Consider the following 16,988-nt stretch of genomic DNA (forward strand, 5'->3'; position numbering starts at 1 on the left):
TCATACTAAAATGGTTGTGATAACTCCAGGATGAGACAATGAAGCCTTTCAACTGCCCTTGTCTTTTACAGTGACTACACTCTTGCAAATAAATGTGACATTTATCTATGTCAATTGAATTTTACCTCCCTGTTGATAAAATGATGTAGCCTGATGGTTGCCTGCACTGAGCGATACACGTTAGAACGCTGTGGCAGATTACCACTAAATGACTATGAATTACTGTCATTCTGCTTGAACGCTCTAGATGAGAAACTGCCTCAAACTACCGGTACAATGAGGAGTATCTGAAGTAACTCCACCGATTCAACACAGTTGTTCTAGATTTACACTGGTGTGACAAAAAAAGTAGAATATCACCCAAACACTTTAAGGAACATTTCAGGGAGCTTGGTTAGCCATGAAAAATCCTTTGCCCTTATGGGCAACTAGTAGAGATTAAGTAGAAACAGCTGGCAGTAAACCTTTACGGAATCGTAATTTTCTTAGAATCCCATGATTTTGCTCAGGAGAAGCTTGACTGAAATAACAGAAAATGATGTATATTTTACACCAGACAGTAGTCCCTTCATTTAGAGTTTGACTCATTGTCATAACATAGTAGCAGAACTCACTACACCTGTCTGCAGTGTGAAATACTGAGGGATGAATAGCAGCCTTCCATTGAAAAAAGTAGCTAGTCCTTATCCTTCGCAAATGCGTAGTCCTCCTCTGGGGTTTAAATCAACTTCTCCTTGAGAGTTAGATGTTTAAACAGTACTACCGTACACTCTAATCTTCTCTGACATCCCCTCGAATGAATCTGAACAAAGGTGTGGAGGGGCAATACCAGATTGCTTAGCTGATCAGTGACAGAACATGTACAGCAGGTTCTTATGTAATACTCAAAGAGCTTTTCTCTTCTGTGGCCTCTGCTTATGAAGATCCTGAGACTGATGTGATGTGTCCAGTTTCTGTTCACGGACAGCATTCCAAATTCACAGGATGCCTGTCTGTAGACAGCTCGATACTCCCAGAGACAGCATGAGGAAGCTTTAAGTGCCCACTCCTCCTCGTCTGGAGGAAATCAAATAGCCTGCTCTGTCACTGCCTCTCTCCTGTTTGTCAGTAAACCAGGGAAGAACCCCATTCTTACCACTGCTCTGCCAAGCCTCAATGGTTCCATCGTGAACTGAAAGGAAACTAGATCTTTGGGATTTCTACCAGATCTCAGTCTTTTAAAAATGCAGTGTATGAACCACATGCTTTTGTAATTTTTTCTCAGGCACAACAGAAGTAGTTTTAGTTCTTCTGTTTTTCCTCTATGTTACCTCCCTGAAACAAACTGTCTATGACACAAAAGTAATTTAATGAAGCTGGACTAAATGATCTTTGTTCAGAGCAAACCTAGAGTTTAGTTAGTAGTCAATGAAGTATGGGTACTCTTTGTCTGTTAAGAGATCATGTTTGTATTTAAAATATTATATCCCAGACAGAGCGAAATCTGCTGTTAGAGGATGCAGATGGATAGTCTATTGCTAATACTAAAGTGCAGTGCCTAATTTCTGGCCTATCAACAGCCTTGACCTTTTTCACTTCCAGAATGTTTTCTCTAAGAGATTAAGAAAGGAGCTCCCAGTCTCCCTTCACAAAACTTCAACATCTTTAGGAATTTGTGAACAGAGCAGTACACTGAGGGGCCTGATGCTGCATGCAATTGATGAAGATAAACTACATTAAATCCCATAAAAATTAGAGTGCAAGGAGTCTGAAAGTCTATCTAAATTTTTTTTTCTGTTTCAGTGTTCTCCCTCACTGCTGCCTAAGACTCTCTAATGTGTAATAAATAGGAAGAAATGTGATCCTTGGTATGTGTCAACAACATGGTATGTGGTCCCTGTACTGTCTGTGCTTGCAAAACACATTTTATCATAGTCAGAAGGGGTTTAAATAGGAAAATAGTTTTACATTTCATGTATATTTTCAACATCTGGAGTACAATTTGTCAGTCTTCTCCCCAGATTCTTGTGGAGATTTCAAAAAAAAGTTTAATGCTCTGAGAAATATTGGAAACAGATGCAAACAAAATGGGCCATGTGATTCCTAACGTACCTTGACCATACAATGGATGACCTTACCTCAGTCCTGACTTGGAACAATATGACCTTAAGGTCAGTGCAAAAGTTCCCTCTTTAGCCACATTTTAATAAGGAAAATAGTACACTATTATCTCAGGTAACATAGGATGTTGCAAGTGATATGAAGCAAAATCTTAAGGGAAGGATAGTTCATTTTGAACTATTTTGTGTTAGCATGCAAACTGCCTACGAATTATTCATGTGCATTAGACATTAGGACTTTTCAAGGATGGGTCACATCTCTTTTTGCCCAAGTGAAGACACACCCAATGTACTCAGTTTGCTGTCTCTGTACTTCAGTTAAGAACATAGCTAGTATGGGAATGAGATTTTCAAATCTTGGTACCCCTATCAATTTTTTTCATGTGCCCACCAAACAGATGATAATTTTTGCCTCTTGTTAATCTGGATTTGAGATGAGCCAGTAATCTAAAGAAGAAAATCTTTTTAATCTCCTGAGCTGTTCAATCCCACCTGCATTTCATTATTGAAAATATTTTCTATATTTTTCTTTTAAAAAATGGAAAGGCTATGGAAAAATGACTCTGGAATTGTCTGAATGAAATTCTATCCTGATAACAGAGCTTCTCTCACAAATATTAGTTCCACTTCTATTGCTTTATAATAAATGGTTGCAGCTGTTGCCATGGCAATTTTCATTTTTAAAAATGTATCCAAGTGAAGAAAAAAATGCAGCTGTTATCATGAGAAAGTCTAAAATAAATCCAGATGTGAATTGTATGCTCTAGCATTGTCAGTAATAACGTCAGAAACAAAACATGTTACATTTTTTGTCTTCTTGATATACTGGAGCTGAGGATGGGGATTTAGGGATATTCTGAGTTTTAGGTCTCTGTTCCTGATCCAAATATAGCAAATGAACAGAATGAAATTTCACCTTAGGGAAAGGCACTTCACTTGCTACAGAAGCTGGTCAGCTTTGCATAGAGAATGGCAGTAATATTCCTGTAGGAGCAAGGGAGGCCTGAAGCTCTCCTCATTTACCTTTCTGATAATACACTAACATTTTGCTTTTTACACCTTACAAAAAGAAAAATCCAACCTAAGGTAGAAATTTTAAAATTGCAATTTTACCAATTGTGTGTTGCCTTATCACTCTGTAGCCTGAAGTTCTTTAAAATCACTGCTATACCTTTAACGTTAGACACAGAACATTAAAACAAAATTACGAGGCAGTGCACTACAAAGAAGGTGTAATTCAACAGGTCCCAACATATGTACTAAGCCATCCACTGGAAAAATGCATTGTGTTAGGAAGGTATAGTCCATTTAAGTCACTTTAGAGAAAAAACTGTTTAAAGAGAATTTCTGAGAAGATGATAGAAGAATAGCTCAACTTATTTCAAAGTGAAAAAAAGAGTTTGGAGTTATATCTCTAGTAAATGCTGACCAAAAAGCAAGTAATTGCCCAAAGCATGAACAAGAGAGGTGTTTAGACACAGTCTGACAGAGTATGGGACTTGGGTGGGACGGCAGATGGGTTGAAAGGTGGCTTTGCATCCATCTAGGAGCTGCAAAAGACTACCCTGGCCAACCCATTCTAACTGTGGCTGGCTATCCACAGCCTCAGTGGTTCGTATCAGCAGCTTGGGGCTGCTAACAACAGAGATGTAGCTGCTGAGCCTTGTGGAAATTGTTTTGCTCAAGTGTTAAGCCAGCGGTGCTTATGACACCTGCAGACAGCCTTTACTCTGGAGGATCACTCAACTTCCCTTATAGTAAGATAAAAGAGGAAGAATCACCAGTTAGGCAATGAAGTTGATGTGGATAGAATTTCAGTTCCAAACTCTAAAGCAATGACATTGGTAAAAATTTGTTTATCCTTAAAGATTATAGCAAGAAGACAAATACTAGAAAACATGCATTCCATGTTTCTGACTTCTATCTTTAAAGATATTTTTCTCAAAATTCTTGGTACAGTCTTCATTTCCCTATCCCTGGTACAGGAGTTTCAAATGATAAGCCAACTTTACGCAGTGCTACATAAACACATGCAACTCTTGAAGAACAATCTAAAAGCCAATTGAAATTTTGAAAATAGTCTGGATAATAAAATCTTAAAAAACCTCCCACAGTTCCCTAAATATACTGCAAATTACTTAATTAAAGAAATCTTATACCAAATATATATAAGATGGGAGTTCTTGCTTTGATAAGAATGTATTATTCATAAGTACATATGTTAAGGTTTTTGGACATACAACTGGCAGCTGGTTGCGAACTATTCCTCAATGGTAAGATTAAAAGAGTTAAGTAAGGTCTCCCTTTGTTTAAAATTAAGGTATCTGCTATTACCTATGGCCTAGATCCAATGCACTGTGGAAAATCTCACAGAAAGGATAGGCAGCCAAAGAGACAATTTTTCATTCTGGATTTGTGAAGACTCCATTGATTTATGGATAAACATTTAGTATAATGCACTAATTTCCACCACTTAGTTTTAAAATAGATACTTTCCCCAGACAGGCAGTTCCATGAGGCTTAAACACAGCTATTAATAAAATGAAAATAATTCTGACTAGCTTCATTACCCTCATAATTACTAGAATGAAGGAGTCTTGCCTCACAAACTTTTGCATTCACCTCACTCCAAACACACAACGAAAACACTCTCCTAGCTATGGGCTAAGTCCTGCGAACTCTAGAAATAGAATGTAAAACTGTGAACATCTGAAAGTGATGGTTTAGAAATACCTTTAACATTACTCTGTAGGAAGAAAAATACTGTAATAAGGAAAATGTACCCTGTTAAATGGTCCAGGAGGCTGAAATATTTTCTTCAGGAATATTTTCATCCAGCTATAATGCTTTCTTAGTGTGTCTGAGGCAAAGAAAAGCAGCCTGCTAGGCACTCTGTTATTCTCATCTCTTTCACCATCATTTCTGGCTGTGCTTGCTACAGATCAGTAGAAAAATGTAGAAAGGAAGAACTGTTTGATTTCTTTTAAGTGAGTACAAATATGCAATGAACGGGGATACAAAATGAAAATGCTGTATGTTTAAAAATGATTTCACTTTTGTGAGGTTTTGTAATGGAGAAATTATTAAGGGAAAATTGTGAATATCAGTTTATTCAATGTATTTTTGGGATGCTATTTGTTGAAAGTTTTAATCATATTTAAACCTTCCTTTTCAAAATCCAAATTCTAATGGCACTAGGTCTCCCCAGAAATGTACTGAAATTTCATTATGAATCCAAATAATATATACATATGCATATTATATTCAGAATATGTAGATCATTATAATTAGCAATTAGTTAGGGAACATCAGAGAAGCAAACACATTAAGAGGAAACTGATAACAAGACTAGATTTTTTTCTTTGATACAATGGTCTTTACAGCAAAAGTTCCCAAGTCCCATTTCCCTAAAGGCAGTGGAAACGAACAGGCTTGGTCACACTCTCCTCTCTCAGGGCCCCTCGCACAACTGCTGCCTTGAGCGTTTCCTGTCTTTCTGTCTAGCTCACACCTGCAGCGTGCCAGGCAACGCCCTAATTTTATTTGATGGTGGTGTTTCATGATTCGTAACTTTGCCAAAATGACACCATTTAGACTACATTTCCATGTTGCATTTGCACTTTTCATGAAGACTTTTTTAAAAAAAAAAATTAGCCATTTTGCAGAACTAGTATAGAGAGAATACATTTGTGCCTATCTTGGACAGAAACCTTCCAACAACATAATTACAAAGCTTTCTCACTGTACCACTTTGAAATTCAGACTTGTCACTTCTAAGGGGAGGAAAGAGGAAATTACCCATCTGTTAGTCATGTGTCTTTCACCCTTGTGAAAATGTGCCAAAATCGAGCAGCTTTTAAGGTTTCTGAAATGTTTAGTTGACAAATCTCAGCAGAGATCTAATAAACTTTGTCAGCTAAAAATCTTCTAAGATTTCACTTGTATTAGGTATGTGCCACCTAAAACTTAAATATTTCTTTCCCTGCAATTGCTACTCCCCAAACTGTGCCATCTGTCACTTCACCAGCCTTCAGAACTGACCAGCAGCATCACTCTTGCTTGTCCTCGTTACCTCCTCTGTTCGTCATAATGTAATAAGGAGTATAACAGAGAGGTGTGTGTATCAGAAATAAAGACGGGTATCTCTTGGCTTTAGGGAATGAAGGAGATTGGGTTAAGAGTTTACAGTCCTAGTTTATCTTTAGAAATAATTTCTTTCCATCTCAGATAGGAGACAAAAGGACTGGTGACTGCAGCAGAAGTGGTGGAATAGGTCACGCGATTCAAGGGAACGGGTAGAGCGAGATAGAGATGGTGACCCTTGTCTATTGAAAAGATAAAGGAGATGAAGGAAGAAGATTGAGACCAAAACAAAAGCAGGTGGAAACAATGAGAGAGTGGAGCTCTATAACCACTGGAATAAATTCTAAGAATAGAAATTTGCTGAGTCTCACCATTTAAGTAGCTATGAAATGCAGTAGCTAGAGGTATGCAGTCTCTCCTCCTGCTGTGCCTGGCACTCAAGGAAGGCAGCTGCATGCTACTGTTATCAATTATTCTCTTTGCTCAAGAGACAAAAGTATATTCTGAAAACATTAAAGTTCCTAATCCAAAAGGTGCAGCATGCATGCTGAAATAATGTCTTGGTTATGGAGAGAGGGAGATTTCTGTGTATGAAAAAATAAACCTGAACATTACATTTGATTAAAATGTTTACAGAAGGTGCCTCTTAACTCCTCTTCTGTAAGACATGAAAATGTATTTGGGACATTATGTAACTTCTGAGTGCTTGATAACCTTTGTATTATTTTATTGTGCTTTATGGATGATTCTCCATGCAAACATAAGTATATATGTACACGTGCAAAAGAATTTCATGTAGAGTTCTGTCAGTTCACTCTAACAGACCCAGTAGCTTAAGGATTTGAGTCTTAAAAGATCAAGGCTTGCAGCGGGAAACAGTTTACCTGTTAGTAAAAAAAAAAAAAAAAAAGACTTAGAGCAGGTTAGAATGATGAAAGTCAAATTGAACTGTATAAAGAGCACATAGCTTCTGGAGGGGTTTGCAGAGGGAACACTAGAGACTTCAGTCTTTCCTAGTGCTCCTACATAGCCACTGGAAATATGCAGTCCATTCTCCCACAGTGTGCACAGGTTCTTCTTTCATGTAATCACAACCTGATCTCCACAGAATAAAAGAATTTTAATGGGGGTTTATCCTGTTTTAACAAAACCTGTGTCTCTGAGATGGCTGTACTCTCCAATACTATATTTCTGGAAAGGATTTGAACAGTGAATAGGTATTTGTGGGTATGCAGTAAATGACATGGCAATCTCTCCCTCACCTTTCTGATACATACTCTTCTTCTGTCTTCCCTGCCAAGAAGACTTGAAAAATATGTTGAGCTACTGCATGTACCAGACAGACCCTTACGTACAGTATCTCATCCAGGGAGGATTAAATGAGTTTTCTTTTGGAACACTTCAAGGGAAATAGTATCAATACGTTCATTTTAAACTAAAAGGGAGTTGTCTCTGTAAGTAGAATTACACTCTGTATGTAATTATCTTGCTCTCAGAAAATCTGTCTTATTCACTAGAGAAAGGTTATTTGGATAAGAAAAACCATCTGGAAGAGCGCGAAAAACAAGCTGACTCGTACCAGGGTGTACTTCAGTTCTGAAGAGTTCCCAATAGAAATCTTTGAAATGAAGAAGCTTTGATGCCAATTCGGTCATTTGTACAGAAAATGCAGCTAAATTAATTGCCTCTTAGATGTGATTTGCAAGCACTGCAAGCAGCGTTCTTAATTCTGAGCTCGCATTTCATATTTTTAAATGTTATCAGTTTGTTTGTGTATAAGTGGACGGAAATACCTGCAGCTAGTCTGATTTGATTGGATATGACAAGTACAGACATTCCCAGCTGATTTGAGCTAAGCTACATTTTCATACATCCCTGAGGGCAATCTCCATAACAGTACTCACTGAAATCTATTCTAGCTTAGCAGACTGCAACTGAAGGCTGCCTATTCAAATAAATGGCATAAACAAACCAGAGCCAATTAGATAACTTATAGCTGGAGAGACCTTTAGCATGTATTAACTAGCAGCTAAGTAGAATTTTAATACGGAGCTGATATTGGAAAAAGGGAGATGAAATATTAAAAAGTGAAAAAAACATAGTGATGAGGATTAGCTCCTGAAAACATTCTGTTCCAAGTCTCCATTTTCATACTGAAATTCCAGCTATAACAAGCATTACAGAAATTCATAGTATTCATAGTACAGAAATTCCATAGTATTTTCTCCCTGATTTAAGCACAGCACTGGTCTGTACAGTAAGGCTCATGGAGAAAAACAGAAAGGAAGTTTTATTAAGCAAGGACACCATCATTTTATGTGGGATTTCCTCTATTCTGGGAAAGAAGCTCTTTTAAAGTTCCTGCTAATAGCAAGTTTGGTTAGTTTCCCAGTGCTCACATCTCCTGTTCCAGATGGTCAATGACGTGAAACTCTAATTATCATCAACAAAATAAGCTGGGACTAAACCCTTCCTCAAAGGTAAAAAGAGCAGATGGACAGCCATAATTTCATTATTATAGAAATAATAGATGGAAAGGATTTCTCATCCACCTTTTAAAATCACTCACTAACTTGTTGCACAATTAACTCCTTGCTGTATTAATTTATAAGTTACTCTGTTTGACTGTTTGAAGTGCTGCTTGGTATATAAGCCTTTCTGACAATATTTGGAATAGTAGCCAAATTCATCTTGTCTAGGGGGAACCAGTAAGCAAAATGTTTGGGCTGAGCTTCCATCCAGCATTTTGCTTTCTTTCAGGTTTTCAGGTAATTCTATTTTATTCCCCTCCACAGTGTTACAGTCATCCCTCCCCAGGAATCTTTGTGGGAATAAAATCACAAATAGTATTTATCTGGAACGAGGCTGTGGCTGACTCCAGAGATCCAGTTAACCATTTGTCCAGAACTGTAGCTCACAGGCATTGAAATCTCTAAATCTTGTCAAGGATTCAAGGTCATGCAAATCAGTACCACGGAGCAACTCTTCCTAAGCCCGTTGTGGTCCAGTGCTGGTCTCACTTTGATCTGCAAGTTGTAGGTTAGGTTTTGCAAAAGCCTGCCACTGCTCAGATTGAGCTAATAGAAGCTTCAGTTTCTCCAGTCCTGCCAAATTAATTTACACAAAGACAGCTACTCCCTGTCTTTCTGGCAGAATCTCATTCCTTTTCTGAATTCAGATTCATTACTTGATTGCAGTGCATCACTCTTTAGAACTGGTTGTCCTAATTCCTATACTTTTCACAGTTTCTTTACCATTCAGGAGCACATTTTGATGTACTACCTAAGGACTTCAAACATAGTAAATCCTAACAAAACAGCATAAAACTGTAAAATTGCACCCGAGAAAAATAATCAGGTTTTCCTGTACATCCCTATGAGTAAACAAGCTTTTCCTGCCTCTAAAGAGTCCAAGCTACAGGTTTATGTGTCACTGTCATGATCTGTATTTACACAGTATGCCAGATCTTGATTTCTCACCATGTCTTGTCTTTTCTCGCTCTTGCTTCTTTTTTCTAGCCATGCCTTCACAATCTCCATTTGTTGCTTTCATCAGTTCAATTTCTTACTCTCTCTTTCATCCCTATTTCACCATCTCTGCTCACCCTTAGAAATTTAGATGACACCTATTTTCTTTAAGCAGGAAAATGTTGCATGTGTTAATCCTTTTTACTTTTTTTTATCATTCGTCTGATAGCACAGGTGTTTGTATTTCCCTCTTTTTCTTCCTTGGCTGGAAGCATGTATCTGTGCATACTTTCTACAATAGTTGGCAAGGAATGAGACTTAAACGCTTTTGAAAAAGAAGTACCTAGGCTGAACAGTTTTATGGGTAGGTACACTAAAGCTAATAATTGTGTGTGCATAAGGGCCCACTTAGGAATAGAAGGGTTTTTTACACTCTTACTTACATACTGATATGCCTAGGATGTGTGAATAGCATCTTGTCTGCACTCAGATACATGTTGGAAATAAATAGAACGTAAATGAGTTTCTTTTTCACCCTAGTGGCTGAAATAGTATAGCAAAAGACACTAAGAAATTGCATGAATACATGATTTTAAAATGCCTAAAAATACAAGGGCAATGGAGAAACAAACATTCTGTTTTCATGTGATGACTCAATACTGAAGCAATCATATTTTTTGCTATTTGCTAGCAGTGCCTAATAAATCTCAGCAGGAGGTATGGGATACAGGCTGAGAGACTTCACTATATTCTTACACTGAACTAACTCCCAGGTACCTACAGGTGAGGAGGAAACTGAAGCAAAGAGAAAGTATTGGCTGATAGAATCTTTGTTTCTTAATTGACTGCAAAGGATACATAAAGTTTTGAGATAGTACATATGGAAGCCCATGACATCACTTTTAAAGGCCACTTTCTGACTGTAAATGTAGTTTAAGGGAAAAATATGATATGAGAACATTCAGCTGTCTTGTCTTTACAAAATTTCTTATTCAATGGGTTCAGGGATCAAAGCGTGGCAAAATCTATACAGAATAATTCTCATAAAATGGAAGGGCAAAGGATCCAAATTAGAGACAGTCCATGACAAAAGAAGAAAGCTTAAAATAATTGTAAAGGGACCCTCACATCTACTGAGATATGCATCAAGGAGACACCCATGATAGCTTTCAAAGCCGGTATTATTTCCTGCAAATCCCAGCTCCCAACTTCATTATTCAGCAGCATAGTTACAATATCTTTTCATGTACTTTATAGAACCGCTGATTTTAATATATAATAAACAAGGATTCACAATTAGATATTGTGAAAAGGAGGAAAGTGACACTTGCAGGTAATGGATAGTTACCTCATCAGGCCAATGACTAAGTTAAGTGAAACATAAACTGAGTATTTGTACCTATATTTAGTGTTTGTCAAATGTCTGTTTCTTCAGTCTCTGATCACATTTTACTCCTGTGTAAACTACCTTCAAGTTCAATGATGTAATAACAGAATTAAAACCACAGAAGTAATAAAAATACAGGTAAACAATAATTAAAACCAGAAAGGCTTAAATGTTCTTATTAGTTTTCTGTTTGAGATCCATTTGATCAAAAGAGTTTGTTATATTTTGAAGAGATCTGAACTTAACTAAAGTTAGTAATATCATGACTGTACCTGTCAGTAAGAATCACCAGTGTGACAGAAGGAATTCTCTTGACTTTCTAAGGCAATCATAGGGATCAGTGTCTGAGAAATGTCAGCCTTAGAGGGTGCTCAGCACAAACTGAACTGAACTCTGGCTTCTGAGTTATTTCCCCTGGAAACTGATACTGTTTTTCAGTAAATTTGTCTCAGTTACCTTTGCTGTGTTGCTTTAGGAAGCCCTATACAAGCTTCCAGGAGAACTTCTGCCAACAAAGAATGGTTTGAGCATGATATTAACTTGTATAAAGTACTAATAGTCTAGAATGAAACTATTTTTGGAGCAGAGAAGAGGTATGCTATGACATGCGTTGATTCATGTCCATCCTGGCGATATTCAAGAGGAGCCATGAAACAACTTTTACAAAGGATTTCGTCACTGGGAATAGCAAAGCTATCACCTTTATCAATTTGCCCTGCCCCTTTTCCCCTAAATACTATGCCCTGGTATCACAAACACATTGAAGAATTAGAGTTCTTCCTTTATACTTTATCCTACTGTAGTGGATAAACTCTGTTGACACTAAAGAAGGAAAGACAAAAGCAAGATAAAATTAGCAATCTCCAAACTGTTTGTCATAAATTTCAGGCCTTTTAAACTATTAAAAATGGGTCTGGATTCTATGGATAGTTATTCAAGCACAGATATGGTGTCATATGCAGTAGCTAGATCATGAAAAATGGACTTGAAATATATCTATTTTCAGAAAAAAAATGATATTCCAAGAACTTTGGAAAATGAAATTTCTTCATCATGGTAAACTGCTTGGTAAATCTTTGAACCAATCCATAGAAGCTTGTTATTTAGAAGGGGGTTGCAGTACCCTTCTACCACCACAGATTTTTGGAGGGGGGAAAAAAAAAGAAAAAAAAAATCAACAAAATGGACGAAAAAAAAAAAAAAAGGAATGTTACTTATTTATTCCAGACCATTTTATCTGGCCAATAAATGCTCACTGAATTCCTGAAAGAATATTGCATCTCTGAGCATCAGTGGAAATAATGCATCTCGCCAGCAAACACTGTTCTTACCAGCAAGGGATCATACAATAACACCCCCAGTTCTTACCTAGTTCTAAGAATTTAGCCTTTTGGTGCTGGTCCTAGACTTTTGCAAAGGGAGCCTTACAGCCTGACTGTGTCAAAATCTGGGCCTTCCATTGCCTAATTTTTGCTAATATGCATGAATAAACTTTGTGGAATCTATACAACCAACAGATATTTTACAAAAGAGGCAGGATATCCATTTCAAAACAATCCAGTATTTTTGTTTACTTTCCTCTTCACCACCTTCTGAACCTCCAAGGTTTTTATCTCTTCCTTTACATACCAGGTACTTTACTTAAAAATGGCAAGCAAAACTTCACAAGAAAACTATGCTTGCAGAAGTACTTTCCTCTGCCCAGAAATATCTATACTTCTAAGCCTTCTAGGGCAATTAGCATTTTGACATGGGAGGTCCTCTTTTCATATGTCAACTAGTTTCTGTGTTCTCTGGCTTCACTGCTGTGTGATCCTCAGGATCTCTAGGATTTCCACTTCATTCATGTATCAAACTGTTCTTGATTGCATATAATAGAGCTAGTAAATCCATTCCTTGCCACATGTCACACGTCACAATGTCACATGTCCTGCGTCCCCTGGCTGCCGCTCACTTGTATTGATTACTCATGAAAGACACTGCCGGATGTTTATGTCCCTGCTGCCCATGTCACTTCCACACTATCACCTCTTGTAGAAAGGGGATGAAACTCATCAGGTCCACTGAGCAAGGGTACAGAGCCAGCAGAGAAATTAAGTCATGGCTTATGCATAATGATGATACAAACACTTCTGACATTGACTACAATGGAAACACCTCTAATGTAATGTTCTCTTAGATAATTTGTTAGCAGGGAACACGTATCAGTATTCATTACTGCTTTCCACATCCTGCACTCACTGAGCACTCAGCATGAGAAAGATTAAACAGCTCTGCTAAATTTACTGTCTCAATGTTAATGACCTGTTCAGCTACTTTTCAGTCACATCTCAAGCTATTCAATGCTTTTTCTACAACTTCTCCCACACTTTCTTCATCAAATTTCTCTGCAAAGGTGCAAAAACTATGCCAACCTACAGCGCGTGCACTCAAAATATATGCGGATGTTTTCTTCCACAAGTCATAGATTGTATGAAGACAGAACAATGAAAAAGGAATGAAAGTGAAATAAGAGATTTATCTTATTTGCTCAAAAATATCCATAAATTATTAATTTTCAGCCAGATTCTACAGTCTTCATCACACACAACTCCAGCTGAAGTTGCTGGAATGTTTCTCAATTTTGACCTTTAGAATGTGGTCCACAGCTAGTAAGTACCTCAGTACAGAGACAGTCCATTGCATTTATCTGTAAAGAATCATCTATAGACCTAAGAAATGATAAACATTCCTGGGTCTGAAATCTATGAATGAAATAGATCACCTTGAATGTTGCATCCCATAGCATGAATGCCTATGCATATCCGAAGCTGAACAAACTGCTGCTTTATGATGTTCAGGGAATTGGATGGCAGAAGGTTGAATTTATAGCTAAGAGATCAGCTTTATACGTGCTGGGACATTTGTAAGCTAAATTTTGTTGTTGATATTTTTGCAAAAAAGCTGAAGAAGTTGAAAACCTAGGAGTTAGAGGATACAAACAGTGGTAAAAAAGCTATCATCTGGAATCTTTTATGAAAATATTCACTACATTGCAGACCAACCCCCAAGAAAGTAAAAGATGTCATTCTATGCAGTACATACTATGATAAAGTGATACAAGAAACATAATCCTAAATTATATTCTTTCATTCTGGAAGCTACAGAATAAACTCAGGTAAACTTCTTGCTGATGAAATACAATATATCTGAGGAACTGAGAATAATTTCTTTCTTAAAAATTGTAATAAAAATATGATTGGAAGGATATTTTCATAAAAGGTTGCCATAATCTGTTGTCTGCAATTAAATTCCATATAGTGAAACAGTCTCTGATCATAAATACTATGAACATATTTAAGCAAACTCAGAAGAAGCTCAAATATTTTATTTTTCCTACATATGTTTTATGTTTGTTTTAATGTTAGCATATATAAAATACTTCTACAGATAAAGTTTATGCTCTAAACAGACATAGAAAGCAGACATGGGTGCCAGGTTAATTTCCTGGAAAACTATGTAGGAAATATTTGTGGCATAATTATTCATATAGGTTTTTCTGGGTAAAAGCAGACATGCTTAGTCATCTAATAAGTATTGTCTTGGAGGGCTCTGTTATTATTTTTCTTAAATATCTTGAATCCTTGATATAAAACAGGCTCAAAACTGACTCATTTTGAATATTTATATCCTTGCTTTCTTCCAAAATGCTTATTTTTAGTGATAATTCTCACAGACTTTTTATTAAAAGGAGACTTTTGTCCTAATAATGAAAAGTTGTAAGCAATTCTGCAAGTTACTTATGTAGGAGAAAATCCTTGCTACACCTACAATACCCTTGCTTATAGGGGCCCTCTTGTGTATGAGCTCTCCCCGACGCACAACGGCTTGTCAGCACTTCTGCAGCCACTACTGTCAGTTTGATTCACAGTGATCCCTCCTGCATGGATTATTTTAAAATAACACAGTATGAATGAAATCTTGCAATTATCACAAACACCCAGGTGTTTGGTATGGCAAGATGGCCTATAGGATTGTTGCTAGTTTGGCCTGGAGAACTTGTGCGCTTGATCAGTGTTTTCTCAGGGCAATTGGGCACAGTGTCTGTATGTACTGTTGCAGCAACACACAGCTCGTGTGACTCATTAAATCCAAGTGAAAAATGTAGAGGTAGCCGGTCCTGCTGCTGTCCTTCTTAAACTAAATGATAAACAGCACAGAAAAATGGAGGTTGGAGGGAGAAGCTGAAGGAAAAGAGAGATGTCAACATAAAGCCTTGCTGGCAGGCAGCCATACTACCTTCACCTTGCCTAACTGCCGCAGCCCGCCGTAAGGGCCTTCCCTCCTTTCTCTGCCTCCCTTTCCTGTAGTGAGTCGCTCCTGCAAACATTAACTTGGTTATTCTGTTAGTTGATGAAAGACACTGTCTATTCTCTTATTCTATTTTTTGTTTACCATTACATAGTGTACAAAATGACTTCTTATTGCTTTTCCAGATTTGTAAACATTATTTTCACACCTTTTAAAATAGTTCCCTATTACTGTAATTATGAACACGTTGTGTTTGCACCATCCTGAAAAGTGGTATGTGTTACAGAAAAAAAACTTAGCTGTTCTTTTGTAGTGACAGAAAAATAATATTCTTCATTTAAACTCGGTTTGGTTTACTGGGGTGTTAATGCACTGAAGCTGACATTATTAACAGTATAAATTTACTTAAAAGGCTACAGGAAGGAAGATCATGTTAGGTTGCTGAAACATTGTACTTGTGGAAAAATCTGATTATTTAAGCCAGAAGTTAATGAAATGTGAAACTGATGATGTTGTATATTCTCTTCAGTCTCCACAAATGACTAAATATATTTGAGAAATCAAGGTATCAGTCACACTAGCTTTCCAGTGACAAGAGATTCTATAGTAAAAAAGAATTGTAATCTCCCATGTACAGCAAAGAAATCATGAGAAGGAGAGCACCAGCATTTGCCTCAGGCATCCTTCCTATAGATTTCTGTGTCCATGTGCAGGCTGAGGGTCACAATCTAGACGAGTACTGGGAAGAGTAGAAGTTAGAAACTCATGAATCATGTACTACCTGATAGTACTTTTCTTTCTAGATTTGCTTTGCAGTTGAGTTGCACCTTTGAAGAGATCCATGTGCTTTGGCATCACAGCAACTGAAAACTACAGACACTTAAAATATTTTGGGTCTCTTTGAGTTGCTTGTAGCCTGACTGTTCCACAGTCTATAGGAATCTTGCAATAACAGGCGAAGAGTCTAAATGAGCTCTACATATCTAGGCCTTTATTAAACAAAGCCAAGTGACAGAGAAAAAAATCAGACTTTCTGTCACCTACATGCTTCCTTCCAATTCTAATAGCTGCTTTAATGCTTTTGTATCTCTTCTCTCTGCTGAGGTTTCTATTCTTTGCTTAGTTTTCCTTTTGTGCATTTTATTCTCTGATGTACTAGATGCTCTGCTAAGTGACACGTTCCAACCATAGCCACTGCTGTAGCTAATCATGAAATGCTGTGCTCAGACACTTGACAGTGTTTGAAAATATTACTCTTGCTCTAGAAACAATGTGAGGAGTTTAGTGTAGGTGAATGTAACTAGACCAGTAATTGAATGAGAATGTTTCACAATACAAGAAAAATAGTATTCCTGTTTAATTTATCAATTTTGTTTGTTTTTATTTTGCAATTCAGCTATTATAAGTTTCTCCATGGGGTTTTAGACAAAATATAAAGCTCATTTTTTAATGACTGTAAACTCCATAAAAGTCTGTTTTTCTGAAAGATAGGATAAATCCTAGTTCAAGGAACTGTATTTTAAGCAGAAAGGTGGCACTGAATTGGGGCTTACTGTGCAGCATCTTCAAGCATCCTGGAAAACTGAATTTGATTTTGCAGAGTTCTGTTACTTTTAAGATTATCTGAGAGGATTATTTGTATTTCTAGCAAAGCTCCAGGAA

The 16,988-nt window shown here is 37.1% G+C and overlaps 1 protein-coding gene across 1 annotated transcript in view; it reads right to left on the bottom strand.

The window, feature by feature from the left end:
- SLC9A9 (solute carrier family 9 member A9) overlaps nt 1-16,988 on the bottom strand; it is a 214,479-nt gene that overhangs the window by 141,347 nt on the left and 56,144 nt on the right. The gene's annotated exons all lie outside the window — the stretch shown is intronic.

Source organism: Grus americana, chromosome 9 (genome assembly GCF_028858705.1).
Source record: "Grus americana isolate bGruAme1 chromosome 9, bGruAme1.mat, whole genome shotgun sequence".
In the NCBI taxonomy this organism is placed as follows: Eukaryota; Metazoa; Chordata; class Aves; order Gruiformes; family Gruidae; genus Grus; species Grus americana.